The sequence below is a fragment of the Stenella coeruleoalba genome (assembly GCF_951394435.1).
Source record: "Stenella coeruleoalba genome assembly, chromosome: 13".
Lineage (NCBI taxonomy): Eukaryota > Metazoa > Chordata > Mammalia > Artiodactyla > Delphinidae > Stenella > Stenella coeruleoalba.
The window spans coordinates 1215019-1229299 of record NC_137159.1 but is presented as its reverse complement, the minus strand read 5'-3'; positions in this window follow the sequence as shown (position 1 = coordinate 1229299).

Here is a 14281-nt window from a genome sequence, read left to right as displayed (position 1 = left end):
TCAGAACATCGCCTGGCGCGTCCAGTTACCCACCGTGACCACCATCCTCCTGCTGCCATGCTCCTCAGAACCAGCCTCAGAACCAGTGCGTGACTCACTTTACTTTTTTTCCTAACAATTGTGATGACATCCCTACTCTTGCCCATAAACAAGAATCATTTGAGGTTGGAGGACTGGTTCGGGGCTGCGGGAAATAATCTTGCCCACATAAGCGACATCCACTCCCGCCAGCCCTGAATGCCACACGGGAAACATGTTCTCATTTCTTCCCTAACTCCGGAGTGGCTCAGCGGAAACAGTGCCGGACACAGCCTGTGATTTCTCATGGGCTAGGTCTTCATGCTGCCTTAGAGGCAGATGGGGCTGGAAATGACCTCAGGATGACACGCCCCTTCCACATTAAAGGCCTGTGAGCTGACTGAGGCTAGTCCCCTCACGTCCTGAGGTTTCTGAAGACTCTGGTGTGTCTGGGAGCAGCTGGAACTCCTGCCTCTGGAACTGTGGGTGCAGCGAGCGGGACAAATCCATCGTCGATGCTCACGGTCACGGGCTCCGCCGCGGCCACGGTGCCCTGGCGACTTCCAGGACGGTGCCTCCTGGCTGGGGAGCTGCTGCCACGGGTGCAGTAGAGCTGACAACAGCCTCTAAGACCGAGTTTCTCGACAAGGGCTGAAGCCAGTGAGCAGGTGGGCAGCCAGGGCTGGTCAGTCGGGGGGTGCGAGGGACCTTCATTCTTTCACGTTCCAACGTAAGGTGCCTGCGGGTGGGACAGGGAGACCTCACCTCCCCCGGGCTCTGGCTCCCTGCCTGACGCCTGCCGGACGCTCTCCCCTTAGCTCTGCCTGAGCTTCCCCTCGGCTCTAAGTTCCTCCGTCACCTACTTCTCTTCTTCCCCAAGAGACTCCCTGAACTGGAGATCTGCGTGCAAGATGCTTACCGGGAGGTGGGCTTGAGAAGTGGGGCTGTGATGCAGTCCCAGCAGAGACCTCAGATTGGCTGGGGTGGGCCCACCGAGTTGCCCTGGATGGGAGCAAGGGCACCATGACGGGCTGTGGCTCGGGCGAGGCAGCTTTCTCCACCCAAGGGCAGTGGCCAGGTTGGGGGACTCAGCTGCTAGCCACCCGCCATCCATCCTCCCAGCATCTGGGAGGCACACCCCAGGCTCTACTCCACCCGCACTTCTCGTGCTTCTTCCCCAGGCTGATAACTACCTATCCTGGGGGTTCCCAGCGTCCTGAGAGGCTCTTCCTCCGAGGGCTCTTGTCTTTCCCTTCCTAATGGTTATGCCGGTTCAGTCCCCCAGCAGGAGCTGCGGTGGAATTGTCTCAGCGTCTGTCCCACGTGCACGTCCAGACTAGTGGGCCCCAATTCTAGTGGCCACACCACAGGGCTGGTCCTAGGGAACCTCTAAACGTAGCGGATGATCACAAAGAGCTGAGCTTCCTGTTATTCCTCTTTTCTGGGCAACGCTGTGTCCGAGGTCAGACAAGAATTCAACCAGAGGCTTCTGTGATGATCGTTCCAACAGGTAGTGAACTTCAGGGAGATTGAAAGGAATCCGATCTAAAGCAATCTTGATGGAAGGGGGTTAGTCTTATCAGGATTTACATGCACGTCTGAGGCCTTTGTGTCACATCCTTCGTATAACCCTGTAGAGATGGAGGTAATGTGCTGTAGAGGAAAGAGTGCTGGACCAGGGTGGGGCCTTGGGTAAGAACCCCACTAAGAGGCTTGTCTCCTCAACTGGGAAGTGAGGGTCTCAGGCTAGACGATTTCTGTGTCCTTCCACCTCTACTAGTCCATGGTTACATGTAGGCTACGCAGCGAAAGCTCTTGGCAACACTATTAATATTGGACGTCCTAAGTCTTGTCTGTTAATTCCAACATCTGGGTTGTCTCCGGGTCTGTTTCTATCGACTGCTTTTTCCTGGATTCTTGGGTCACATTTTCCATCTCCTTCATATGTCTGGGAATGTTTTATTTCATGCTGCACAGTGTAATGATGTGCTGTAGAGAATCTGCTTTATAAAATCCTTCACTCATGGCAGCCTGGGTAGCACAGGAGGCGTTTCTATGGCATAAATTCTTGTCCTGGACCATTTGCTCTTCAGAACAAGGACCCTGTTCCAGGTCCAGTAGGAGGATGGGGGTGCCCTCGGCAGATGGTTCTGATAAGACCTGCGATATATGTGCTGCAAGTTCCCCATCCTAATGTTTTATCATTTGAATGGTTCATTAATTAACAGAATTTCACAGATGTTCTGAAGCCGACTTGCCCTCTTCCAGGTTTGGAGAACCTGCTACCTTTGGGTCGGTGCTTTGGGCCTGCTGCATCCACGCAGCCGCCAGCCCTGAAACTATGCTTGGAAAAACACTCCGCACCAGCTCCTCTTGGAAACATTGTGAAACACACGCCTGCCCTTCCATATCGTACTCAACGCCTCTTCCGCACAGACCTGCATCTCATCTGGTGTTTCACCAGCCTCAGAAGTCTCTGCCTGCTCACCTGTACCCTGTCCCTCAGTGACTTTATTTAGCCAAGGGTCACTGGGAAGATAATTATATATTTAATCTCTCGTTTCCTAACAATAGTCGTCAAACGCGGGCTCTAAATCAGACCCCCGCCATGGGCTTGATGATTCTACCAGGGTCCGTGGCCGCCACGTTCGTCACCACCTTCTGCTTGAAGTGCCCAGACTCCGTATCCACAGCCCCACACCTGGATGCACTTCAGCTGAGTGAGGAAAGATGCTCTTGCCTCCAGCTGCATTTAAAGCATAATTGACGGGGCATAGAAAACCGTTTGACGCCCAAGCCTCCTGTCTCACCAGGCCCACCAGGGAGCCTGCGGAGGGAAGACACCTGAGGACCCTCGCCTTCTGATGGATCCGAGTGATTCCGTAGGGAAGGATGCTGGCTTTCCTTGTGTTCCTACGATGGGTGCAGCTGTGGCTCGGCCGCATCTGCACTGAGCTAAGTATTACGTCTTTGTAACATTTTTGATCTTCATTAATTATAGCTCAAGAAAGCTGGCAAAGGCAGCCTGTCTCTTTAATGTAAACAAGATTAATTGCACGGTTCCTGCACAAAATGAACTACCAGCAGTTTCACAAAAAATGTTTGTCTTTAAGCAGGCTTTGGATTAAAAAAAAAAAAAGTAAAACTGTTACAGGAAGCGCTGAAGCTGCCACATTAGCGTGCCCGCGAGCCTCGCCCTCATCGTCAGCCTAAACGCACGCCCGCCTGCACTTTCATCCTCCTCCAGGCCGGGGCTGAGGACAGGAAGGGGGGAGAAGTCCCCGCACACACAGCGCCTCCGAAGTCTGGAATGCAGCCTGGCTGTTTGAAGCCCAGGTTTACACCCAGCACCTTCCCTCATGCTCGTCGTCCAGACTCGCCTGCTCTCGCATCAGCCACAGGCCGACGGGCTGGGTGCTTCATCTTGTAACGATCGCGTAATCCAAGATAAACACCCGGGATCGCTATCACTTTCATTAATAACCGTGAAGTATTCCTTCCTTCAGCAGGTACAAAACCCAAACAGGCGAATGCACTCCATGGGCCGAGGCTCGCGGCGGCAGGGGGCCAAGGGCAGAGGGGCAGCTGGCGGGCATCTCACAGCCACTCAGTGGCCCCAGGACCACGGCTGGGCGGCGGCGGAGCTGAGCCGGGCACTTGCCTCTCCGCCCGTCACCCTCCAGTGTAGGGGCCCCTGGAGTCCAGCCCGGGCCTGCGGGCTGCCCTCTGCTGGACCCCTACCCCACCCCCACCCCCACGGGTAAAGCCCCAGAGCAAGGCTTTGGACCGGGATGCTGAGAGCTTAAGGCGCATCAGAAAGATCGGCATGGGGATCGGGTCCTGCAGGCTCCCAGACGAGAGAAGGCGGTGGGTTTGCGGCAGGACGAAGGCGCAGGTCGTGAGCATCTGGGAGCTGCAGTGCTAATGAAATAGAGCCTCCCCGCTGACACGTCCCCAGGAAGCGGCCTCCGTGGCTGGAGAGCAGACACTGAGCTCAGGGACCAGGGAGGAAAGCAGTGGAGTCGGCGCCCAGCCCCGTGGCTGCCAGGGGTTCCCGGCTGAGAACGTGCTGGACTCAGGCCTGACGGAGTGTGTGCTGGTCGGGGGTGACGGGGGCGGAGCATCAGCTGCAGCGAGGCCAGCGAGGGCATCCGGGGGCCCAGTCTGCCCCGGGGTCAGGGCACCCACGTGGCGGCCTGGGGCTGCGCCCTGAGGTAGGCGCTGAGCTCTCCCCAGAGAGGAAGGGGCTGGGGAGGAGAGGGACTTTCCGAGTTCGGAGACACAGGGGCTACAGCAGCGGCCCCTGGAGGCAAGTCTGGAAAGTGGACACCAGACCGCCTGTGGCGGAGGGGAAAGAGTCCAGGGAGGAGCCGGACGAGGGGTCACCGTGTGGCCCGTGAGGGGCCTCTCGATTGTCACAGCCTGGCGCTGCGTCCCTCCGCACCTCGCTTTTCTGGGATGAAACAACTCAGGCTGTAAGCTTTCCAGGGACCCTGGTTCCAAGGAAGTCGCCGGGCCGAGGGGCCCCTGCGAACGTGGCCCTGGAAGTGGAGGGAGTGGCCGGGCCACTGGGCTGTCCTGATGGCCGGGCCAGGCTCTCCCCCACCATGTCCTGCGTGGTCACGCAGAGCCTGGTGGAGACGGTGCGGAGAAACGAGAACGACACACCCTCTGAGATGCGGGCTTTCCCGCAGGACTTCACCCCGGGGCTCGGGCCCCTCGTAAAACCCCGGCACGCGCGCGTCTAAGTGAAATAAGAGACCTACCCACGGTCGGCACCTGCGGCCTGCACTTCTTTCTGCCACGTGGAAGCGCACACACTGCATCCCGGTCCTGGGCAGGGTGCAAGTCGTGACCCACGAGTGAACTGATTCCACGAGGCCCTCAGGGAGGGGCTGGCAGCTGAGGACACACTGCCCCAGGGGGGACGGGCATGGAACTCCCACCAGCAACCAGGGGGGAAGCAGCTCCGGGGAGGGGCTCCTGACCACACGGGAGCAGGCCGGGCTCCGAGGGGCAGTCCTGGCTCAGCCCCGCCCGCACGCGCACCGTGTCTCCCGGTGGTGGTTTCTCCGGCGGTAACCGACAGCCCTGTGTTCGATGGTCGCCACGTTCTAACTCTGGTTTTAGGACCTGATCTGAACAAAAGCAGGCGATCGGAACCTCAGAATGTTTAATGAGGGTGGGTTGAGGTCATAGGCGCTGTGGATGGTGGTCAAACGTTATCCTCCCAAACGGTGCAGAACAGAAGTTCTCAAGCCAAGACCATCAAAGACAGATATTTTTGGGAACTTTTGGGGGGATGGGGCCCGAGGGGCCAGATGGGGGACTCACGCCTGCACTGGCCCCCCAGGAAAGGTGGATGGGGACTTAGTCATCTGGCCTTGGTCTCTGACATTTGTTCCATTTTTTTCTTAATTTCCTGACTATAAAAACTTCATAGAATATTTTCAAATACGTAAAAGTATGAAGAAGAAACTTAAAAGTCACTTAGAGTCCTACTCTTCGAAACATTATTGAGATTTTGATATATTTCCTTCCATTTTATATACATATAGAATTGAGAGTCATGCTGTATACAGCATTGTATCCTTTTTGCCTAATAATTTAACCAGCATCTCCATCTGTCACGACACAGCAGGAGCACAGCTGCGGACGTGGATCCCACCTCACAGGCCCAGGAGCAGGTAACCCAACCCCTGGCTGGACACTCGTGTTTATCCCAGTATCTTCCACCGTTGTCATCAATGTGACGACGCCGTATATAAGTCACACAGCGTGAGGGACTCTGATTCTTCCTTAGAAAACACTCCTGGCGGCAGAACTGTTGGGTCCAAGACCAAGAGATGCAGTGGGGTGTGGCGTGGGGCGAAGTCTGCAGAGCAGCCCCCACGGCCAGGCCCGGTCCACCCGGACTCGACTTCGGAGACGCACAGTGAAGAGGACGCTAAACCAAAGGCCCCGCCCAGCCCTTCCCTCCTCTCCTGGGGGAGGGAGCCACATGGCCCGGAGCCCAAGCTTCCACCCAGGCCACCCTCACCTGGAATCTCTGCAAGGAGCAGAGTGGACCCAGACAGGGACAAGCCAAGGTCTTGGGGGACAAACATCAGATTTACACGTCCAAGGTGGAACTGCCTTTCTGATTACAGCGATTCTGAGAAGTACACACGCACCAAGTGACCGTTACTGGCAGAGAGGTTATAATTGTTCCTTTCCCGAAGCCCTGTGGTCAGAATGAACTCGGTTCTCATGCAGGGGCCCTGGGCCGCTCAGGCTTAGGTTGCAGGGAGGTTCACGGTGGGGGTGGCTCTTAACCTCTCTGGGCTGAGCGTGAGGCCACTGCCCTGCGCGAGGGGTCCTCGTGCTGCCAAAGGACAGAGGCCGGAGCCCTGTGTCGTGCATCCGGGCCTTCGCTTACGTTTCCAAGTTGATGTTTGTAAGAAGGACCCCTGCTGTGTTCCGGGAAACTGGGGGCGGGGTGGGGGGAATGCGGCCAGAAGCTGGGTCCTTCCTCCCACCCCCCTGCTCTCCCCGCGTCCAGCAGTTTGGTAAATCCCTGGAGAGATGTTCTCCCTGTGCAGACTCTATCCGCAAAGCGCAGAGGGGAAATCCACGGAGACACCAGGTGGGAACGTGAACTTGCCAGGGGCCGCGTGGGCCGCGTTCAGAGCACCCCTGCCTCTCCTCCGGGCTTCCTGAGGCCACCAGCGCCCTGCCCGCCGTGAGCCACTAACTCCCAAATCCTAACCCAACTTACTGCCCGTGAAAATCTTACGAAACAGGTGGGTTCGTGTGTGCATCTTACCGATAAACTGGGGATTAAAGAGGTCAGGTCACTGTCTACGTTCACACAGCCAGGAAGGGATGAAGGAAGTCAAACCAGGGCTTCCCACCCAAGGCCGAAAGCGGCCCAAGGCCACCACCCTGCCCCCAGGCCTGGCATGATGTCACACACACACATCAAGGCCACGTACCACCACCTCGTCCAAAAGACGGAGCAGAAAAACTGATTTCAAATTCCAAGACCCTCGGTCTGTGATGGTTATGATGAAGACCTACCAACACCCCCAGCATTGATCTAGGATAAGGAAGGCGCCTCACGGGGACGCCGAGTGGAGGGGCCGCCATGTCCTAGCTCCTGCAGTGATTTCGGCAGCAACAAGCCATCAGATGGAACCAAATGCTATGGCTCTGCTGGCGGTCAAGGCCGCCGGTCACTCACAGGCCCACGTCCAGCCCAGAAGGGGCACCAGGCCCTCGCAGCCCTGACTCAGATCGCTGGGGCCCACACACAGAGATACTTCAGAGTTTGGGAAACACCATCAAGTAGTTTTACGCTGAGTCCTTGTTTGAAATTTGGGCAAATGTAAAGTGCAAAGAGATCTTCGCGAAGTCCAGGTTTAGTCAAGGGGACGTTTGTAGGAGCTATGAGAAAAAATTCAATGTGCTTTTAAAGGCCATTCACAATCCGCTCCTCGGGTGCCCAGGGCAGACATTCTTTTTTTTTTTTTTTTTTTTTTTTGCAGTACGCGGGCCTCTCACTATTGTGGCCTCTCCCGTTGCGGAGCACAGGCTCCGGACGCGCAGGCTCAGCGGCCATGGCTCACGGGCCCAGCCGCTCCGCGGCATGTGGGATCTTCCCGGACCGGGGCACGAACTCGTGTCCCCTGCATCGGCAGGCGGACTCTCAACCACTGTGCCACCAGGGAAGCCCAGGGCAGACATTCTTAACTTTAAAAAGATTTGCATTGTCGGAACTACAAGGGGGAAACATTAAAAAATATTAACCCTTTAGTTTTGAGGTAACTGTCGATTCACATGCAGTTGTGAGAAATAATGGAGAGACCCATGTCCCCTTGGCCCCAATGGTCTCATCTCACAACTTCGTAGTCGGGTGTCTCCCAGACGTGTGGTACAGAACAGCTACGAGAGAACTTTCTAGAGACTCTTTATAACACTCCGTCAACTGCAAGAGTGAGCTGCCATTTCAGCAGAAGGAGGAACCTGGGCTCTGGGTGTTTTGACCAGTGCAGGGCAATTCCCAGGCCGAGGGTCTCATGGGGGTGCCTAGCCCCAACCTGCCACCTGCAAACGGGGGGCCCTTCACTCTGTCAGTTCTACCTGAAAAGACGTGGACAGGAGGCGGAAGCAAGGATGCCCGTGCTCTCTGGACTATCTGTGGGCCGGGCTCCAGCAGAGTCCAGCCCCGGCTCCCGCCCCGGCCGGTCCTACACTCACCTCCCCACTGCTTTCTGAGCCCGGCCTCATCCAAGACGACGGCCACTGTCCACACAGCCGCTAAGCCCTTGAGTACGGCTGGTGTGACTGGGGAACTGCGTCTTGAACGTTAATTAGCTTTAATCACTTTAAATGTACAGTCCTTTGTGGCTAGTGGAGACCCCACCAGGCAGGACAGAGACAGCCCTTCAATCTCTCGCCTCTCAGATGTTCTAAGCATCTAGGCATGTCTACGTGGCCATCTACCTCCCTGTGGGATGGGCAGTGAGCTTCAGTCCCAAGGAAACTGAGGCTCCGAGTGGTCCAGGACTTTTCTGCCGGCCTTCAGTGAGTCTGTGCCCCAGCTGGACGCACGCCCAGGTCACATGACCTCCATGCCCAGGTCACAGGACCAACCCATCAACATTTCTCTCATCCTTCCCCTAAATGGAGTGTGAAACCCAAAATATGGGAAATAAAAGTTCATCTTCTAAACAGCAAGGCAGACACTTTTGGGGAAAAATCCCCATGGTAACCAGTGGTGGAAACGAGGATCATTTTTCGACAATTAAGAGACCCCTATTTAAAGAACCAAGTTTCTATGAGCAAAAGGAACAGCAAATAGCAAACCAATTCTACGAAGAAAAAAGCACTGAAGTAAATCCAGACGAGAGCTCACAAAGCACTGGCTTCGACGCCATTTGTTAGGTGAACCCACTGCCCACGCAGGAGTGTCCCCGCCCTGGTGGGGGGAAGTTTCTCCCGGGAGACCCAGTCCTTCTCCATCAAAGCCCCTGAGCTGCAGTTAACTCTACACACCACGCAGCTTCGCAAACCACACTTAGAGTAGGGGTACTTCGTTCATTCTAATTGAGTCCTATGGAGTTCCGCTTAGCATTTAAAATGTAGTTTTTAACAATCTGAAGCTTTTTGTCCTCAGTTATGCAACCTGCTTATTTTACACTAACTTCCTAAAACCTTGCTCTTTATTTCATATTCCCCCAGAGAGTTAAAATTTGTGTCTGGGGGTGGGGTTTTCCCTGAGTCCCAAGGTCATGGTTATGTCCTTCAGTAACCACAAACGTCCCAGAGAGACTGCAAACAAGGACGACCCTAGGGGCCTTCAGCCCTGCGGACCGACTCCCCGACCTCCACAGGCCTCAGAGGGACTTGGGTTTTGCTCCTACCTTGGGGCGTCTGTGTTCCCTTTCATCCTCCGCTCAGGCACTGCTGCAGAGGGCAGTCTCTGCCCTTCCTGGGGTTTCAGCTGCAATGCTCACTGGCACGTGAAGAGAGCCAGGCCTGGGGTTTTATCACATCACAGATGAAATTCAATATTGAGCCTTTCATGTCTCACAGCCCACCTCCCTGGCCCCTCCCCGCACCGGCCCTCCCCCAACCTGTATCTTCCGTACCCGCTTACCACCCACCCCCAGGCAAAGGTATATTTCCTGAGAACTGGAAAAACCAGGTACTACCAGCCTCAGATCAGTGCTAATTAAATTAGGCTATAAAATTCAGGCCCAGGTCCCTTATCTGTGAGTGACACCTCCCCATTTGCAACCGGGACCCAACATGCACAATAAACGTATCATCACCCAAGCCCTGGATGGACAGTGGTGGGGCCATTAGCACGCCTAGGGGTTCTGATCGGGCTGACTTTGAAGAATCCTCTCCTCCTGGTCTGTTCTGCACGCACTTCCATCTCATGTACTAAATTTCAAGAACTCAGAGATGTCTCCACGTCGCGTTCTATTAGCTGCTCGAGTGCTGACTTTGTTCTCTCTGTTGTCAACGTGTTTTGTTGGCTGAGCTCTACAACAAGCTTCCAGATGTCAGGACGAGCAGGGCACTGGAGGCCCGTCCCCGCGGGGCCAGAGCCTTGACCTCGGGACAGTGGAGTTCGGCTCTGCTGTCTCTGGTTCCGTCCCACAGAGGGGCCCCGTCTCTCCGGGAGGCCTGGCCGCAGCGCTTTGTCGTAAGGCCTCGGCTTGGCGGGCTCTGCCTGTGGGCAGGTGCTGGGTGGTCCATCCTCCCTCCGAGCTGTGTGTGGGGTTGCCAGCAGGAGCCCGGGGGAGGCCAGCCCCTGGGAAAGGGCTCCGATCCCATGCAGGACAGCGGCTCCCCAACGGGATCGGGCCACAGAGGGACGCCAAGCAGAACCCCTTCACTGGGGCTGAGCGGACACCAGCCAATCCTGTACGTCTGCCATCGAGTCAGTTGCGGCTTCATATTTCACAGAGAAAACCAGGAAAAAAAATTAAGAATATCAAAGGTAGAATTTCCTTTCGCTCAGCGCTTTGTGCTGCCCGCGGCTGCGATGATGAATGTGCTGGAGACAAGGGCTCGAGGGTCTGCAGGATGGGAGGGCAGGAGGGGGTGCCTGCTGCTCTCTGGTCTTCACAGTTCGTGTTTACAGGTTTCTTGCCTGTCTTTTCATCCTTTTTTCTTATCCAAGAGGCTTACAACCGTCCTGTGTGCAACAAGTGACTTCCTGATCTTTCTGCCAAACAAGGTGGTTATAAAAGTTGAAAAGGATTAGGTGCTGAGGCTGCAGGTGAGTGTCTGCAGAAGGAGTTGTGAGTTTGATCCTTTAATTGCCTCAATTTTACTTCAGACCAATTTCTTTCCCCCTTTCCCTCAAAGCTTCCGAGGACACAATCACTGGGTAAAACCAGCCTGTGGATTTCTCTTTCTCTTTTCCTTCCACGCTGCGAGGCTTGCAGGATCTGTTCCCTGACCAAGGACTGAACCCGGGCCACAGCAGTGAAAGCGCTGAGTCCTAACCACTGGACCACCAGGGGATTCCCTGTGGATCTGTTTGTCTGAGGGTTTCATATGCGGATTTTTTAGAAGGAAAGGAAGAGCCCTCGGGATAAAATTCTCCCCAAGGAACAATGTGATGAGCAGCAACTTTCCAGAGACAAAGGACGGAAACCCTGCGGATGAGCGAGAAGGAGACCCCTCAGGGCCCCCGCCCCAGCCAAGTGCATGGCGCGTGCAGGACATCTGGACACAGAGCGGGCTGTGCTCGCTTCCACGTGGGGATGGACGCAGGGGAGGTGTGAGGATGCGGACCTGAGCCCAGTGCGCGGGGCCGTCCCGGGTCCGGGTGGAGAGGCCCCTGCCTGGCCCTGGGCATCGTGCCGAGCGCCCCCCGGGGACCGTCTCACCTGGTTCTCGGGGACCAGCGTAGGGGTGGAGCTGCAGTCGGTCTCAGTCACACGTGGGGAGCCAGGTCATAGTAACTAAACTGCGGTGGGTCGGGGACTTGACCCCATCTGGGTTCCTCAGGTGTGGGTGACCCTGCAGCGTGATGTTCTGGGTGATTATCTAAATACCCGCTTTTTAAAGAGCACTGAACCCGAGATGCAGGAGAGCTTGAAGTGCCCGAGCAGTTCCTACGCCAGCTGTGGGGGGTGGGGTTGGCTCCCTCCTCGGCCGGTGTTTGGGCCACACTGCCTCCAGGTGGGCCTCTGGGCCAGCAGCTTCCTACGGGTTAGGGCCTGAGCCTGTCCTCTGCTTGGCGCGTGTCCGCAGACCAGCACCCCAGCATCCCCTGTCAGCAGGGCGGAGCTCCCTCACCCCTGACCCTGGCTCCACCACTGAACCAGAATCTGCCGTTTGATTAGGTCCCCAGGTGACTCAGATACACACAGACACCTGGGGCGGATGGATTCTCACCCAGGGCTCCCAGCTCTGCTCGGGGGCACGTCCCTGACGGTAAAAAGACTAATATGTATGTGATGTCCCGCTATACCTATCATGCTATCACGTGCATTACACACATTCACACACGTGGAGAGGAAAAAGCAGGATGTCAAAGATGGAAAAGCAGTATTTCTTTCCTAATGGTGCAAAAATCGTTTTGGTTGTTTAAACTTTGAAAATCGGGGTTGTAACATCTCATGTTTGCAGTGGGGAGGTTTCTTCTCCTCGGCCATGGTCTGGAGGATCAGTGAGGGGACAGGGCCCCACGGAGCCCCTGTGCTTGTTGGGGGTTGAAGCAGAAGGGCCAGTAAGACCCCTCCCATCCCCGCCTGAGCCTTGCTGCCCCCAGGCGGGATTCTGGGAGTAGGCATCTCGGCAGATACACGGTCAGATTCTGTTTCTCCAAGACCTCGTTTGAAATGACCCATTTCCCCCATCCTATTTTTGCTGTACTTACTTGTACAGCTCACGGGTGTGATGGCTGAAGAGGCGGCCGCCCAGCCCTCCTGGCTGGCGTGCGCGCCAGCCTTGCAGCCACCGCCCTTCCCAGCCCGCCGGGCCCAGGAGCAGCCCAGCCAAAGAGGATGTGGGCTTGGTTCAGAAACAGGGCGTCTGGCCCCCAGGCCAAGCGTTGCCAAGCCAGGGTCTGAACGAGGTGGGTGGATTCTCCCTGCTCTGCCATCGTAGCTATGGCTGTGGCCACACCAAAGTGAGAACTTGGCTAAATTGAAAACCAACAAATAGCGCTGCCCGGCTGACTTGCTAATGATCAGCAGGCGATGGCCCAGAGACCCAGAGGGAGGCCTCGGGCACGGCGGCCTCCTCCATCGCAGTGCCTCTTCCTGCATCTGTGCTCCACCCGCCCCACCTGGCTATTCTCCCCTTGGCCTTCTTGAATTTTCTTCTAGAACTTTCTGCAGAGACGTGCCCAGAACACGGCAACCTGCACCCCAAATCTACAGTATTTCCTAGGAGGGTGCTTCACCAGGTATTTATAATGCACCTCCCTGCCTTTAGTGCAAACAGGCCGCCAGATGCCGGATGGCCCTCCAGGCTGGCCGGGGCTCAGCCTCCAGGGTTTTCGGGGCCTGAGCCCCAGCAGTGAGTAGGCGCTGGCCAGTCCAGCCTGCAACCAGTGGCTCCTGGACCCACCTGCCCAGGGAGGAAAGTGAGGGTGCATCTCTGGAGGGCCCGTCGGGAGTCCCGGCCACACACGTAAGTATCGCTGTTCACAGCCCCGCACCGACCCCGAACACTGGGAACTGTCCTCCTTGGAGCCACAAGCTTGACTGCCCTTAATGTTCATGGTAAGACAGCGGCCGTCCGACTGTCCTGCAGGGAAGGACCCCGGGTCCTCAATCCCACCCAATCTGCTCCCACAGAGGCCAGCGGCCCCTGAGTTTTAGGTGACGCCAGGGGGCAGGCGTGCAAAGCGACAGGACAGCCACCCTCTTCCTGAGCTGCAAGGTGACAAGCAACGACTGGGAGCCAGCAGGTAATAAGGAGGGGTTACAGCGACACGCATGGCGCACACAACACTCGCCATGCGTGTGCTGAGTCATGCGGCCCCCACGCCGGCAGCTGTTACCCCGGTATACAGAGGAGGAAACCGAGGGACTGAGACGCGGGAGGTCTGGTTCCAGGTCTGTTCCGGCTTCCAGGCCCTCCCGCTGGACACGGTCCAGGACCCGATGCTGGAAGATGGCTCAGGAGCAGAGGACAGAACTGAGTGTAAACAAGGGGTTTTTACTAAAACAGACTTCTTACCGTAGAACAGTTTTAGATCTCTGGGAAAGTTGCAAATACAGGGCAGAGTTGGGATGTGCCTCACAGCTAGATTCCCCTTTTGTTAAGGTCTTACGTTAGTAGGATACGTTTTCTCAACTGCTGAGCCTATATGGGTGCATCGTGGTTATTACTAACGTCCATACTTGATCAGATTTCCTTGGCTTTTCCCTAATGTCCCCTTTCTGTCCCAGGACCCCACCCAGGATGCACATCTCACTACACCTAGCGGTCCCTGCTCTGCCCCGGGATGAGCTGTTTCTCCGGGAGTTCCTGTTCCTTTATCCGAGGATGGCGTCAGGACCTGGACCTGGACCTGGTCAGGGAAGGGCTGCCCAAGGGGCCGGCGTACCTGTCACTGCCCCGGGGACAGAGCTCACGCTGCGGGGGCAGCTGTGCCTCAACGGGAAGTGGATGCCGTCTCTCGTGGGGCTGCCCTGGCGTTTGCCAGGTGGACGAGCCAAGGTGGACAGACGTGGCCTGGACTCTGGCCCAGAGCTCTGCCCGGAGCCTCCCTGAGAGGCCCGGTGGCCTTTCACCTCTGGCTCTT